The sequence below is a fragment of the Clarias gariepinus genome, chromosome 26 (assembly GCF_024256425.1).
Source record: "Clarias gariepinus isolate MV-2021 ecotype Netherlands chromosome 26, CGAR_prim_01v2, whole genome shotgun sequence".
NCBI lineage: Eukaryota > Metazoa > Chordata > Actinopteri > Siluriformes > Clariidae > Clarias > Clarias gariepinus.
In genome coordinates, this window is record NC_071125.1 from 25,212,501 (window position 1) to 25,227,500 (window position 15,000).

At 38.2% G+C, this 15,000-nt stretch overlaps 1 protein-coding gene and 1 long non-coding RNA gene across 6 annotated transcripts in view; one reads left to right on the top strand and one right to left on the bottom strand.

The window, feature by feature from the left end:
- tnikb (TRAF2 and NCK interacting kinase b) overlaps positions 1 to 15,000 on the top strand; it is an 80,614-nt gene that overhangs the window by 44,253 nt on the left and 21,361 nt on the right. The gene's annotated exons all lie outside the window — the stretch shown is intronic.
- On the bottom strand, positions 1,988 to 3,062 carry LOC128514218 (uncharacterized). Its single transcript, XR_008356442.1, has 3 exons — positions 2,927 to 3,062; positions 2,520 to 2,618; positions 1,988 to 2,052 (listed from the first exon to the last, which is right to left on the bottom strand). It is a non-coding gene; the product is annotated as an uncharacterized LOC128514218 (long non-coding RNA).

The following is a 15,000-nucleotide window of genomic DNA, read 5'->3' on the forward strand; positions in this document are numbered from 1 at the left end:
CTAAAGATAGGAATTTCTATAAAATTTTATAACAAACATGTAACTTACCATCTGTATCTGAACCTCCGTCATCTTTGCAGGAGTAACGTCTCTTTTTAATACCATGATCGTCTAAAAAACAAGCACAAACATAGGGGTGTGAACTGGTGAGGGTGAGAAAAGATACGTCTCAGCCAAAAAATACATACATACATAAACAAGTTGTACATTTACATTTAGCAGACACCCTTATTCAGAGTGACTTACATTTCATCTCATTATACATCTGAGCAGTTGAGAGTTAAGGGCTGCGCTCAAGGGCCCAACAGGGACAACTTTGTGGTTGTGGGGTTTGAACCTACAACTTCTGAACCATAGCCCATTGCCTTAACCATTGAGCTACACCTGGCACCAGGCGTGCATGAAAAGTTACTGAAAGAATGAAAGTTATAAGCGCAGGGCTATACACGCACATTTATTTTCTGAGCCAGTGGTCTCACTAAATTAAATAAATAAATACGAGGCACAGTTATTTTTCTAATCCAAATTAAGAATTGAATTTGTTCATTTGAGTCAATTTGAGTCTCATTTAAATAACATCAGTAAACATGTGTTTATTATTTTTTTTAAGTTAAGGTTAAGATGAGAGTCCTGAACAGCAGCCCAATAAGTGTTGTAAGGTTAAACTTAATTACTTCTGGAATAAATGTATACTGTATGCATAATGGCTGTTAATATCAAATATTTACACACTAACAGCCTATAGTCCTGTTTCTATTTACCTTTAATAGCTACTTTCTTTAAATACTTAATCTAGATTTATTGATAAATAAATCTCAAACCCTACCCTCAACCTGATGTAAGATCAGTCAGTGGTTTTATAACAAATGCCTTAGACTGTTGAAGTTGTTGGAACAATAGAAATTATATTTTTTACTAATAAGATTCTCAAACAATCTTTGGCTTGAGTGTAGACAGAGATGTGGTTAAAGCCTTTTTTTCCCCCCACATCGGCTTTTCACAACCACATAAACACTACAACAGCTAGACTAATTTTAGCCAGTTGTCACTAAATCATGGAAATTTCATTAGTTAGAGAGATTCAACCCCATTATTTGTTCATTTAAAATGGAGAAAAACATTATAAAATAAAAACAGGAAGTTGCTACCTGAATTAATTCTATACTGAGCTTTGCTAAGAGGAGTGTTACACTCACACTGCTGTGCCTAAATAACTTTCCAGATGTAACGTTCTCAAACATTACTTTGACCTGTATGGAGATACATTGGTATACATCTGCATTAAATCTGAAATGCTTATTTATATGACTCAATTTAAATATTAAATCATGAAATTTTACGAAAAAGTAACAAGTTTGTATCACTGAATAAAAAGTGACACAATGCTGTGAGATGTTTTAAAGAAGGGCATAGTTAGACATGTCAGTAGGCCTGCACAGAGAGCTAAAGTTATTAATTTAATTTAATTCAATTTTATTTGTATAGTGCTTTTAACAACTGACGCAAATTGTCGCAAAGCAGCTTTACACAATCAAAATAATTATTTAAGTTTGTATGAGATGTGATTTGTGAATTTGTGAATCAAAATGATAAGTCTGTCCCTTATGAACAAGCCGAGGACGAAGGCGACAGTGCTGAGGGAAAAACTCCCTGAGATGGCAATAGGAAGAAACCTTGAGAGGAACCAGACTCAACAGGGAACCCATCCTCATCTGGGTGAAACAGAAAGCAGGGATTGATCTGCACTCATACTGTGTGAGGCTGGAAGTTCAGTATAACAGAAGAGTGTTTAAGTTAAAATTGAGTCCAGTTGGTTATTGAAGGCTTGGGTAGACTGTAGAAAATTCCAGTCCTGAACTATCGAGCAACTGAAGTCACAGGTCCTCAGAGGACAACTGTCTGCATCAGCCGAGGACATTATTAATGTAGGATAGTGTATGCGAGCAGGTATGCAATACTGTCAGAACTTACCAGCTGCTTTTTTGGTCTCGGTTCGTTTGTGTGTTGTCATTTTCTGTGAGTTCTTAATTGGTCTTGTTCCTGGGCTCTGACCTACAACAATAACAACAACAAAAAATTTAGTTTGCAAAACCACAGGTACAATGTACATAAAGTTTCTGATTTTTTTTAGCTCATAATCTTGGACAGCTTTATTCCTTTAATAAATTAACTGCATTTTGAATTTACTCTGAATCTGGTTCCCTTTGTGTAATATTAAAATCTATTTTATGATCTAAATCATTTAAGTGGAAAAATATGCAAAAAGAAATCAGTAAGGGGCAAAACCTTTTCCTGGCACTGTAAGGTTCATGTGCTCTTAAGCAAAGACAGTTAAAATCTGGGATGAAATTTCTGGGGTCATATTGAAAGCAGTGGTGTGTCGTTGAAAGTAAAACTGTGGTAGATCACTCATTTTAAAAAGGCCCCAAACTACTCAAACAAAAAGAAAGAAATTGTGACAAGTATGGTAATGTATAAACTTAAGAGTAGAGTATTAGTATTAGTAAGAGTATCTGAACCTTCATCATCTGTATCGGAGCCTTCATCATCTGTATCGGAGCCTTCATCATCTCTGCGGGAGTAACGTCTCTTTTTAATATGATGTTCAGAACCTTCATCTGAGAAGAAAAATAAGCGCAAACAAAAAAGTGACATCATTCTACAGACTGTATGAAAAGAACACATTTTCAAAAAATGCAGCAGTGGGCACAGTGGGCACATAGCTGATATAATGAACTGACATTTAAACTGAAGTGTTCGTAACACTCTGACCACATCAAACAGTGAGGATGAACTAGTTAGTGGTAGTTTTTTGTTTTTTTCATATACAAAGAATCTAAACTAACAGTATAATTAATTAACTAAATCAATGCAGCCCCAAAACATGTTTAAAATGGACGGCACTTTTAGAGCAGTTAAAACGTACCCTCATCCACCTCACTGGCTCTTTTCCCTTTTCTGTGTGGAACTGTCTCACATGTCGATGTGGAGCTGCTCTCTGCAAAAGACAATGGTCAAATATTAGTGCTCAGTATTTAAAAGAACTTAAAAACCTGCATGGTAAAGATATTATTTCCACACTATGGCCATGTCCACACGTAGCCGGGTATTTTTAAATACGGAGGTGTTTCTCTGCCGTTTTCACCTTTCGTCCACACACAACGCCATTTTGGTCATTGAAAATGGAATTTTTTATAAAACTCCGTCCAAAGTGAAGATTTTCCAAAACTCCATTTTCAGTGGTGTTGTGTGGACAGACGGGGAAACGGAGATTTCGGCTTGTTGTAACATCACCTTGTGCTGATGATGTAATTGTGTGTGTTTGCTCATCTCCTTGTTTGTGTGCAATAGTGGATGTACATACAGTAAACTAGTGACTGTTAACGTTGTGTACTGGACTTTTTAAATGAGTGTACATACACACACAGTTACTAACACATTGTGTTAATAAACAGAGGTGCCTTAATGTACTCCTAAGCTCACTGCTGCTACATACTGTACAAAACTCTGACGACACAAAGACCTCGCAGACAGCGACGGTGGTTTCGGATGAGACCCGGTCGGACTTCTACAAAGCGCAACAGGTAATGACGTTTTGTCTAGGCTTCTGATTGGCCTCCTGTTGATTAGGGAGGTTCCTAACAGCAGTTAACAGGGCGTTTTGCGTTTTCATGTGGACAAAGATATTTTTAAACCCTAGGTCGTGTGGACAGAATTATTTTTAAAAACGAAATTATTTTTAAAAATCTCTTTTAAAAAATACTCAGTTACGTGTGAACATGGCCTATGTCTATTCCTTCATTTGCTTTTATATGAAATACTTTTGCAATCTCAGGTATATAACAGTAACATTTGTCAGTAATTAAATTTTCTCACTGGTTTAACTGTTACCAGTTTTAAGCATGGAATGTTTGACTGCATTACACACATGGCATTTGTGGATCAACAATAAAACCTACCAGAAAAGAAAAAACCCATTTACGGTACATACCACCAACAGAAACAGCAAGCGTGTCGAGATTCTTCCCCTTTAAGATCCCAGTGTTTTGTTCCATGGCAAACAGGAGTTTACTTATTTTGGCAATTTGAAACGTTTTGTCTGTCTGTCTGTAAAAGTCCCTGTGAACTCTGATGTCATGTCCCATGAATCTCGCGACCTGTTCCAGCTCCTGCTCGCTCAGATCCAGAAGCTGACAGAGTGTGGCAACCTGTTTCCTTAATTTCGTTGACCTCAGGAGTTCAGGGTTTTCAGCTTTGCTTTCCGTTGCATATTTTCGTAAACAGTCACAACCACGTATATTTGTCATCACACCAGGTCTTGCAAATAGATAGGGATTTTCCGCAGGTACACCAGCTTCTGCTCTACATTTATTCAATAACTCAATCGACTCTTTCATTCTCTCTGTCAAAAAAACAGGTACCTTTCTTCCTCTTTTTCCACGGACTTCTATGCGAGTTAGCAGTTTGCTCAACTGTTTCTCCAACGGAGACAGGGATTCATAAATATCTTTATTGATGGGATTTGTGCCAGCTTTCTTATAGGCTTCAAGTGACAGACGTGATGCTTCCCCTTCACGACGCTTGTTAAAGATGATGACCTGTGCCAGCACTGTCTCATTTAACGTCTTGTATGCTGATAAACTCAACCACTTAGTCAGTTCCTCCTTTGCCTCATCTTCCACTTGCCTGAGATGATCCATCAGAGCCTTCACATCTTTGGTGAGAGGGATGTCATCCTGTTTATTCCATCTTTTTTCTTCTATAGATTGGTGAGCACTGACAGAAACACTGTTCTTCCAGTTTTTTTCCAAAAGTTCCAAAAATTTTTTTGCCCTTTTTTCTGCCAGGTCATCGTCATTCATAAGCGTCTGTCCAATCAGGACTGCCACAGCTCCTTTAAGACAGAACCCAATTTTGACTGCTTTTGAAGGTTTTCCGTACTCGTTTTTGCGTGGACTAAACTCTGTAAGCCTTTTAGCTATACTGACAACAAGATTAAATTTTGACGGAGTGCATAAATCTTCCAGACCCCTCACGGTCTTGTCCATCTCTTTAGCAACCAACATGAATTGGCCTAGCTCCCTCATTCTTTGTGAGATGTATTGGTGCCTAGACTTTATACGCCCATGTTTTGCATATAGTGATTCCCCATATTTGCAAATCAAAGAATCACTCCTGATGTAAAAGGACACATCATCTTGTCGCATGCTGTTGATGATACTCTGACACCCGTTGGAAGATGATGCTATTGGAAGCAAACGTGCTGCATGACTCTGGACTGACCCTCTTGCCTTTTTTATGTCACCTGTCACACACAATTTCTTACATCTGCATGACAATTGATGTCTCCACAAGTCCTTCTTACTGAACATTCCAAGACAATATTGGCAAGGCAAATAATCTTTTACAGATATTTTATCAGTGGGCTGCTTCCATGTGACTAGTTGTCCTTTGCCTTTTTCGAGAACTTTGCTATTATGTTTGAAATCTCCTTTATTTCGCAGTTGCTCCAAAAGTACCTTTCTTTCTTCTGATCGTACAGGAAAGCTGAATGCATATGCCACATCTTTGATCTCCATATGTTTTCTCTGCAAATGTCTTGCCATTTTAAGGTTTGATTGGCCACAATAAAGACAATAATGTCTTTTATCCCATGCTCGTTTGTTGTCTTCTCTTTTTGTACAAGTTTTTACAGTAAGGGTTTTACTCACTTTTTCTTTTTTGTACCTCTCTTGATCTTTTTTTCCATATGTTTTAAGGATCTGTTGTTTTTTAAAAGTGCACTTGCCTTTGGGTTGATCTTCATCACTCAAAAATGTGTCTGCACCTTTGAGGTCTTCTCTAGATATTTTCCTTCGTTCCTTGTCTGGGCTTCCCATTTCATCACTGGACAATGAGGAACTGTGAGTTGGATTGTACTCTGGGTCTAAGTCTGCATGGCTGGATAGTTCAGATTCAGACAAATCATCTGACTCCTCAAGGATATCGTCCATCTGTGAAAAAACAATCATAAGAAAATTGTAAAACGCACAACATACAGAGCCGCTTCACCCCCAATATCCTGAAAGCGGACAAGAAAATGGAAATGTCTAAAATAAAATTTCATTATTAACTTTATTGTAAAAGAACAGTAAACAAACTAAAAATTATTTGCACACATTAAATTTCATTAAATTCGACGTTCTCACATGGTTTGAAGTCAGGCATTTTGTGATGGATTTTTCTCTTCATGAAAAAAACCAAACCAAGAGAAAAACGCTTCAGGTTTACAAATTCAGGCAGAGATTTGGACCAGAGCAAGCAAACCAAGTTGTAAAAGCACTCGGTGTCAATTTGTAGCTCACTTCTACAGTGCTACAGTCATGTGTAAAATGAAGTACCCTTTACTGTGCCATTATTTAATTACCAAAAATTAAGCCAAAAGTAAAAAAAAAAAAAAACTGGGTTATGCCAAGTACCCCGCTGATTCAGTAGCTTGTAGACCCTCCTTTAGCAGCAGTAAATTAAAGTAATGGTTTCCCGTATGACTATCTGTCTCTCACATTGTTTTGGTCCATGCTTCAGTTCATTGGGGTTTTTGAGTAATTACTTACACACAGCTCTCTTAAGGTCCTGCTACAGCATTTCAGCTGGGTTGAGGTCTGGACTTTTACAAGGCCATTCCAAAATCTTGACTCTTCTCATTTTCAGCCATTCTGACGTAGATTTACTGGTGTGCTTCAAATCATTGTCCTGTTGCATGACCCAATTTTAAACAAAATTTAGTTGGCAGACAGATGGCCTCACATTTAGCTCTAGAATACTCTGTTATACAGAGGAGTTCATGGTTGATTCAATGACTGCAAAGTGTCCTGTGGCTCCAAAAACCTGCCCAAATCATCACCCCTCCACCACCGTGCTTGATAGGAGATATGACTTGTTTCTGCTGAAATGCTGTTCAGTTTTCAATAGCGCTGGGCGTTAGACCAAACAACTCCACTTTGGTCTCATCTGTCTATAGGACACTGTTCCAGAAGCCTTGTGGTTTCTTCAGATGTAGTTTTGTGAACCTTAGTGTTCTGCTGTGGTGTTTTAATTAATCAAGGGCTCTTAAGCTCCTAAAGCCTGTGAAAGCACTAAGGGGGTACTTAGTATTGCCCACATGTTTTTTACTTTTCGGCTTATGGTTTGTAAAATAAATAATGGCATGGTAAAAAAATTTTTACATGTCCATCTGAGTTTTTATTTGCGTAATACAAAAATCCACTATGATCAGTTGATTTTATGTTCTTACACAATGAACACAGAAGTAAAAGAGCAGGTATTAATATTACACATGACTATATAATGACTATATAATGACTGTTTAAACACACTTAATATACTGAAGTTCAAATGCTTTTTTTTTTTTAAACACTAATGTTGTAAAAATGCATTTGAACTTCAGTATGTTCAGTGTGATTATAAAGGTAAAAACATAGCTGGTCCTAGGCAGAATAAATGGGGAATTGAACAAGAGAGGCAAAACTGTGTTGGCACTAGGGACAAATTTAAACAAATTTCAAATTTCCAGCAACAGTCTTGACAGGGTAGGGTAAAGATTTGATATATGCACATACCTTTGCTGTGCTATCAACCATTGAGTCCTGGACCTAACATCAAGAAAAATATTTTAAACATTAGCATTTCAAATGTTAAAAATCACATGCAAAAAAAATCACGTCCTACAGTACTACTGTATAACCAGAAATCATATTTTAGTACTTATTCACAAAATTTAGACAGTTCACATGTTATAGGGCATTTCAAAATGTTATAAACATATTTCATGTTTAAATGATTTGTCCTCCCTCTATCTATCTATCTTAATTAGGGGAGCCGTGCAGAATCCCAGATTGAGAATCACAGAAATTATGTGAATCAGTACACTTTACTCTGGTACACTTTACTGTGGTACACTTTACCCTGGTACACTTTACTGTAGTACACTTTACTGTAGTACACTTTACTGTAGTACACTTTACCCTGGTAGACTTTACCGTAGTAGACTTTACTGTAGTAGACTTTACTGTAGTACACTTTACCCTGGTAGACTTTACTGTAGTACACTTTACTGTAGTACACTTTACCCTGGTACACTTTACCGTAGTACACTTTACCCTGGTACACTTTACTGTAGTACACTTTACCCTGGTACACTTTACTGTAGTACACTTTACTGTAGTACACTTTACTGTAGTACACTTTACCCTGGTAGACTTTACCCTGGTAGACTTTACTGTAGTACACTTTACCCTGGTACACTTTACCGTAGTACACTTTACCGTAGTACACTTTACTGTAGTACACTTTACCCTGGTACACTTTACCCTGGTACACTTTACCGTAGTACACTTTACCGTAGTACACTTTACCCTGGTACACTTTACCCTGGTACACTTTACCGTAGTACACTTTACCCTGGTACACTTTACCCTGGTACACTTTACCGTAGTACACTTTACCCTGGTACACTTTACCCTGGTACACTTTACCCTGGTACACTTTACTGTAGTACACTTTACTCTGGTACACTTTACTGTAGTACACTTTACTGTAGTACACTTTACCCTAGTACACTTTACCCTAGTACACTTAACTCTAGTACACTTTACTGTAGTAGACTTTACTGTAGTAGACTTTACTCTGGTACACTTTACTGTAGTACACTTTACTGTAGTACACTTTACCCTGGTACACTTTACCCTGGTACACTTTACTCTAGTACACTTTACTCTAGTACTCAGCTGAGTGTTTATCCTTGCTTTTCTGACCACTCAGGCACTGCTGCACAAGACTCAGTAAAACAGTGTTAGATTAAAAAAGGTTTAAAGTTACTATATTATACAGGAAACATTGGCATTTATTACTGGACAACTGCTAGCTTAAAGTTTACTGTACTGACTTCTATCTAATAAATAGTCCATTTAAAGCCAATCAAACTTACCTGCATGGATGAAGTTTGTGAGAAGCGCCTCTCGCATGTCTCGTGGTGAAGTCTCAAACGGCCAAGTCTTCTTTTAAATCTCTCCAGCGCCATGTTCCGCTCTGCACGCGCTGCTTAATTGAATGTGGGGGAAGGGCAGAGCGCGAGAGTAGCAGCGCAGGTGCAGGGAGCTTAGCTCCGCCCCCTGAGGCCAACCAATTAAGGTTAAATTGAGGCCAGTGCACAGCAATATTCTCAACTTCTCACTCCCTAACTACAGGCCTGTTTAACCAGGTTCAAATGTACAAAATTAAAGATTATTAGCATTTATTGATTAACTGCAAATGCACTACTATTATTACTGCTTTGCTTAAGTAAAAAAACAAAAAAAAAAAACAGAAATATCAGTGTATAAATACTAATAAAAATAAGTATTTCAGTTTTTTGCATTCAGTTTTTACTTAAGCAAAACAAAGTATTGCCACCAAAATACAATTAATGTATAAAAGGTAAAAGTGCTCATACTCATGGCACAGTATAAAATGAGTACTCATACTTATTTAAGATTGAAATTTGCCCCTTTGGTAATGCACCATGGTTGATGACTTTCACCATCACTCTGACTTAGGTTTCTAAAAGTAAATACATTAGCATATAGATTCAAATCCTGCCAGACAGACATGAGGAGAAGACGATAGACAGTCAACTACACAATAAACTATTCTATAAGCCAGAGGGGTTCAAATCTTGTTCTTAGGGATAATATTCACCGGAGTTTGTAATTCAACAACACTTAAACATACTTACTGAACCTAGCTATTAAAATACACCATATTGCCAAAAGTATTGGCTCACCTGCCTTCACATGCATGTGAACTTTAGTAACATCCAATTCCTAATCCATAGAGTTTGACATGAGGTTCGCCGGTTACAGCTATAACAGCTTCAACTCTTTTGGGAAGACTTTTCACAAGGTTTAGGGTTATGTTTATGGAATTTTTTTCACCATTCTTCCAGAAGTGCATTTGTGAGGTCAGACACTGATGTTGGACGAGGAGGCATTTGGTTGCACTGCATTTGAACAGCCTTGCTATAAACTGTAGACTAAGCTACACAAAAAACTCTATTACACAGTAGTAATACATAATCATGTGAACTCAGATAATAGTCACATTAAGTGGCATTTGTGTGAATTCAATTATATAATGTATCTTATATAAAGTGCCTGAGTGCATAGGTAAGGTGACTACACTGTCCACATACAGGGGAAAGTTGAATGCTCATAAATATTTCGGATTGTGACTGACACCAAGATTTTGGGCATTTTCACATTTCATTACTCCAAACATATGAACTAATATACAGTATACCGTATATTTTTTCCTCAATACTACCCTCTCACAACCCCTGGTGATAATTAATCCTCATAAGCTATAATAGTTCAGTCGTGGCCAAATGTTTTGAGAATAACATAAATATTGGAAATTGGAAAAGTTGCTGCTTAAGTTTTTATAATAGCAATTTGCATATACTCCAGAATTTTATGAAGAGTGATCAGATGAATTGCAGAGTCCTTCTTTGCCATGAAAAATAACTTAATCCCAAAAAAACCTTTCCACTGCGTTTCATTGCTGTCATTAAAGGACCTGCTGAGATCATTTCAGTAATCGTCTTGTTAACTCAGGTGAGAATGTTGACGAGCACAAGGCTGGAGATCATTATGTCAGGCTGAAATCATTGTTCTTCCATTGTTAACCCTGGTGACCTGCATAGAAACACGTGCAGCCATCATTGCGTTGCATAAAAATGGGTTCACAGGCAAGGATTTTGTGGCTACTAAGATTGCACCTAAAGCAACAATTTATAGGATCATCAAGAACTTCAAGGAAAGAGGTTCAATTCTTGTTAAGAAGGCTTCAGGGCGTCCAAGAAAGTCCAGCAAGCACCAGGATCGTCTCCTAAAGAGGATTCAGCTGCGGGATCGGAGTGCCACCAGTGCAGAGCTCGCTCAGGAATGGCAGCAGGCAGGTGGGAGCACATCTGCACGCACAGTGAGGCGAAGACTTTTGGAAGATGGCCTGGTGTCAAGAAGGGCAGCAAAGAATCCACTTGTCTCCAAAAAAAACATCAGGGGCATATTGATCTTCTGCAGAAAGTAGACTGAAAGTGGACTGCTGAGGACTGGGGCAAAGTCATATTCTCTGATGAAGCCTCTTTCCGATTGTTTGGGGCATCTGGGAAAAGGCTTGTCCGGAGAAGAAAAGGTGAGCGCTACCATCAGTCCTGTGTCATGCCAACAGTAAAGCATCCTAAATCCATTCATGTGTGGGGTTGCTTCTCATCCAAGGGAGTGGGCTCACTCACAATTTTGCCCAAAAACACAGCCATGAATAAAGAATGGTACCAAAACCCCCTTCAACAGCAACTTCTTCCAACAATCCAACAACAGTTTGGTGAAGAACAATGCATTTTCCAGCACGATGAAGCACTGTGCCATAAGGCAAAAGTGATAACTAAGTGGCTCGGGGACCAAAACGTTGAAATTTTGGGTCCATGGCCTGGAAACTCCCCAGATCTTAATCCCATTGAGAACTTGTGGTCAATCCTCAAGAGGCGGGCGGACAAACAAAAACCCACTAATTCTGACAAACTCCAAAAAGTGATTATGAAAGAATGGGTTGCTATCAGTCACGATTTGGCCCAGAAGTTGATTGAGAGCCCAGTCGAATTGCAGAGGTCCTGAAAAAGAATGGCCAACACTGCAAATACTGACTCTTTGCATAAATGTCATGTATTTGTCGATAAAAGCCTTTGAAACGTATGAAGTGCTTGTAATTATATTTTAGTACATCACAGAAACAACTGAAACAAAGATCTAAAAGCAGTTTAGCAGCAAACTTTGTGAAAACTAATATTTGTGTCATTCTCAAAACTTTTGGCCACGACTGTACATCACTATTTTAAATATGACAGTGAAAAGTACAATATATTCCTCTTAATTGTTACAGAGTAAAAGTACAAAGCAGAATTAAAATAACTTATATAAATACGTCAAAATGTGCAAAGTTACTTTTCATCACTGATGCATAAACCAATCAGCCAAAATATAAAAACCACTCGGTAAATATCGATTGTCTTGTTACTGTGGCACCTATAAATAGGGGAGGTATATTAGGCAGAAAGTGAATCATCAGTTCTCTGGGCAGTCCTGTCATCCATGTGGATGCTATTTGACATGTACCACCTACCTAAACATTGCTGCAGGCCAAGTTACACCTAAAAAACACCTAGAAACAGTGTTACCTAATGGCAGTGGCTTCTTTCAGCAGCACAATACACACTGCACACATTGTTCAGGAATGGTTTGAGGAACATAACAAGGAGTTTGAGATGTTGACACAGCCTCCATATTCTGTTGGAGGTGCTGGAAAAACAAGTCCGGTGCATGAAGGCTTCACCTCACAACTTACAGGATCCGCATCTGATGCCTTGGCGCCAGATACCACACACACCTTCAGAATTCTAGTGTAGTCCAGGCCTTCAAGGGTCAGGGCTATTTTGGTGGCACAAGGGGGAACTGATAATATTAGACGTGTGATTTTATGTCATGGTTGATGTACTGATGTTTACAGGGTGTGTATGGTGACACACATACACTGTGTTCCAAATTATTATGCAAATTGAATGTAAGTGTCATAAACATTACATTTTTAGTTTTAAATTAAACTCATAGATGGTGTTGTGTCTCTGGGCTCTTTGGGTCACTGAAATGAATCTCAGACACGTGTGATAATTAGTTTGCCAGATAAACCCAATTAAAGGAAAAGTACTGAAGAAGGTTGTTCCACATTATTAAGCAGGCCACAGGTTTCAAACAATATGGGAAAGAAAAAGGATCTCTATGCTGCCTAAAAACGTCAAATAGTGCAATGCCTTGGACAAGGTATGAAAACATAGATATTTCAAGAAAACTTAAGCGTGATCATCATACTGTGAATACATTTGTGGCTGATTTAGAGCACAGACAGGTTTGTGCAGATAGAGGCAGAATGGGGAAGGTTTCTGACAGACAAATTCATCGGATTAAGAGAGCAGCTGCTAAAATGCTATTACAAAGCAGCTGCTAAAATGCCATTAAAAAGCAGCAAACTTTGTAAGTAAAAATATTGCTCTATTGGGTTGAGAGCAGGTGACTGACTTAGCCACTGAAGAAGATCCCATTCCTTTGCCTTGTATAGCTTTTACTGCATGTTTTGCATCATTATCCAACTGCAATATGGAGTGGCTTCCTATCAGCATCATTTTTTCTTAATCTGAGCAGGGAATATAGCAATACACTTCAGAATTCTTCATGGTACTTTTATCAACAGTCAAGTCATCAATAAACACCAGTGACCTGGTTCCACTGGCAGCAATACAAGCTTATGCCATAACACTTCCGCCGATTTCGACATCACTGATAATGTGCTGCTTTGTATCATGAGCTGTTTCTTTCTTTCTTCATACTTTTCTCTTCCCATCATTCTGGTACAAGTTAATTTTGGTTTATTTCAGTCCAAAGAATATAGCAAAGTTCTCTGGTAAGTCTAATCTGACCTTTCTGTTCTTAAACGTCACCAGTGGTTTGCTCCTTGTTACGGAAGTGTCTGTATTCACTTAATTTACAATTACAGCATTTGGCAGACGCCCTTATCCAGAACAATTTACATTTTTATCTCATTATACATCTGATCAATTGAGGGGGTAGGGGTTTGCTCTAGGGCCAAAACGTCGCAACTTCCGGACTGTCATCTAACACCTTACCCACTGAGCTACCCCTGCACCAGCAGAACTTCATAAAGCTATCTCTTGACTGTAGAGTTTGACAATGACTTGTTTACCGGCTCAAGTGTGTTATTGACTTAGCTAGATGTCGTGAAACGGGTCTTCTTCACCATGGACTTTTGCTGAATTCTCCGGTCATCAACGTTAGTTCTTTTCTGTGGTCTTCCAGGACTTGCTGAACTGACCAGTTATTTTTAAAATTAAAATTAAAATAAATAAAATTTTAAATGTTCCAAACTGTTATATTGGCCACTTGCATGAGTTTATTTATTATATTCTAATAATAGCCACCTTCACTTGCATAGACTATCTATCTATCTATCTATCTATCTATCTATCTATCATTAACAATTATTAAATTTTTGGGCCTCATTTTGAGGGCTCGAGTGAACAGCTACCAAATGCTTTTATATGCTTGGTAAGTCATGGAGTAACAAGGGAACAGGTCACACCTGGCCATGAAAGTGCTTGTCAGCTATTTGTTCCATTATTGAATGCCCCACTTTTGTCAAACCCTTTAAATCAAAGCTGAAAGTCTTGAATTTACTCATATCCTGAGTGTTTCATTTCAAATTTAATTTCAAAGTCAAACATTTGGTGTATGTGTACATAAGCCAAATGTAAAAAAAAAAAAAAAAAAAATCCCAAATTTATTGACCAGACTGTATAATCTCAACATCCATAACGTTATAATGAAAAACATTATGCCTAGTATGACAGCTCAGGTCCCTTAGGCATGACTCTACAAGACCTCTGGGGCTGTGTGTCTGGCACCAGGATGTTGGCAGCGGATCTTTGGGGTTCTGTGTGTTGCAGGGTGGGGCCTCTGTATTGGGCTCTTTACCTGTTGAGCCCCATGCCTGGTGTGCTGTGGTACACTGGGTGTTCTGGTGCCTTTTTACCGTGGCCAGCGTTGACCTTATCAGTGATTTGTGCTGCATTAGCTTTTCTGTGAGATCGGACTGGACAGGCTGGCCTTTGTTCCCTGCAGTCATGGATGCCCTTGGGGGCCCATGATGGTTCTGACACCAGTTATTAAAATATTGGCATATAATTGGTCAATTATAACACATGTTAATGTGTTAATATTATGTGGTATTAATATTATGGTTATCAGTATATCTCATCTTTTCTAGTTATCTTTTCTGGTTGTTGTCCTTAATAGTTGCTTAAAATTTCTTCCATCTTATTGAAACATGAAGATTGAGTCTTCATTTTGAATTGTTACACAC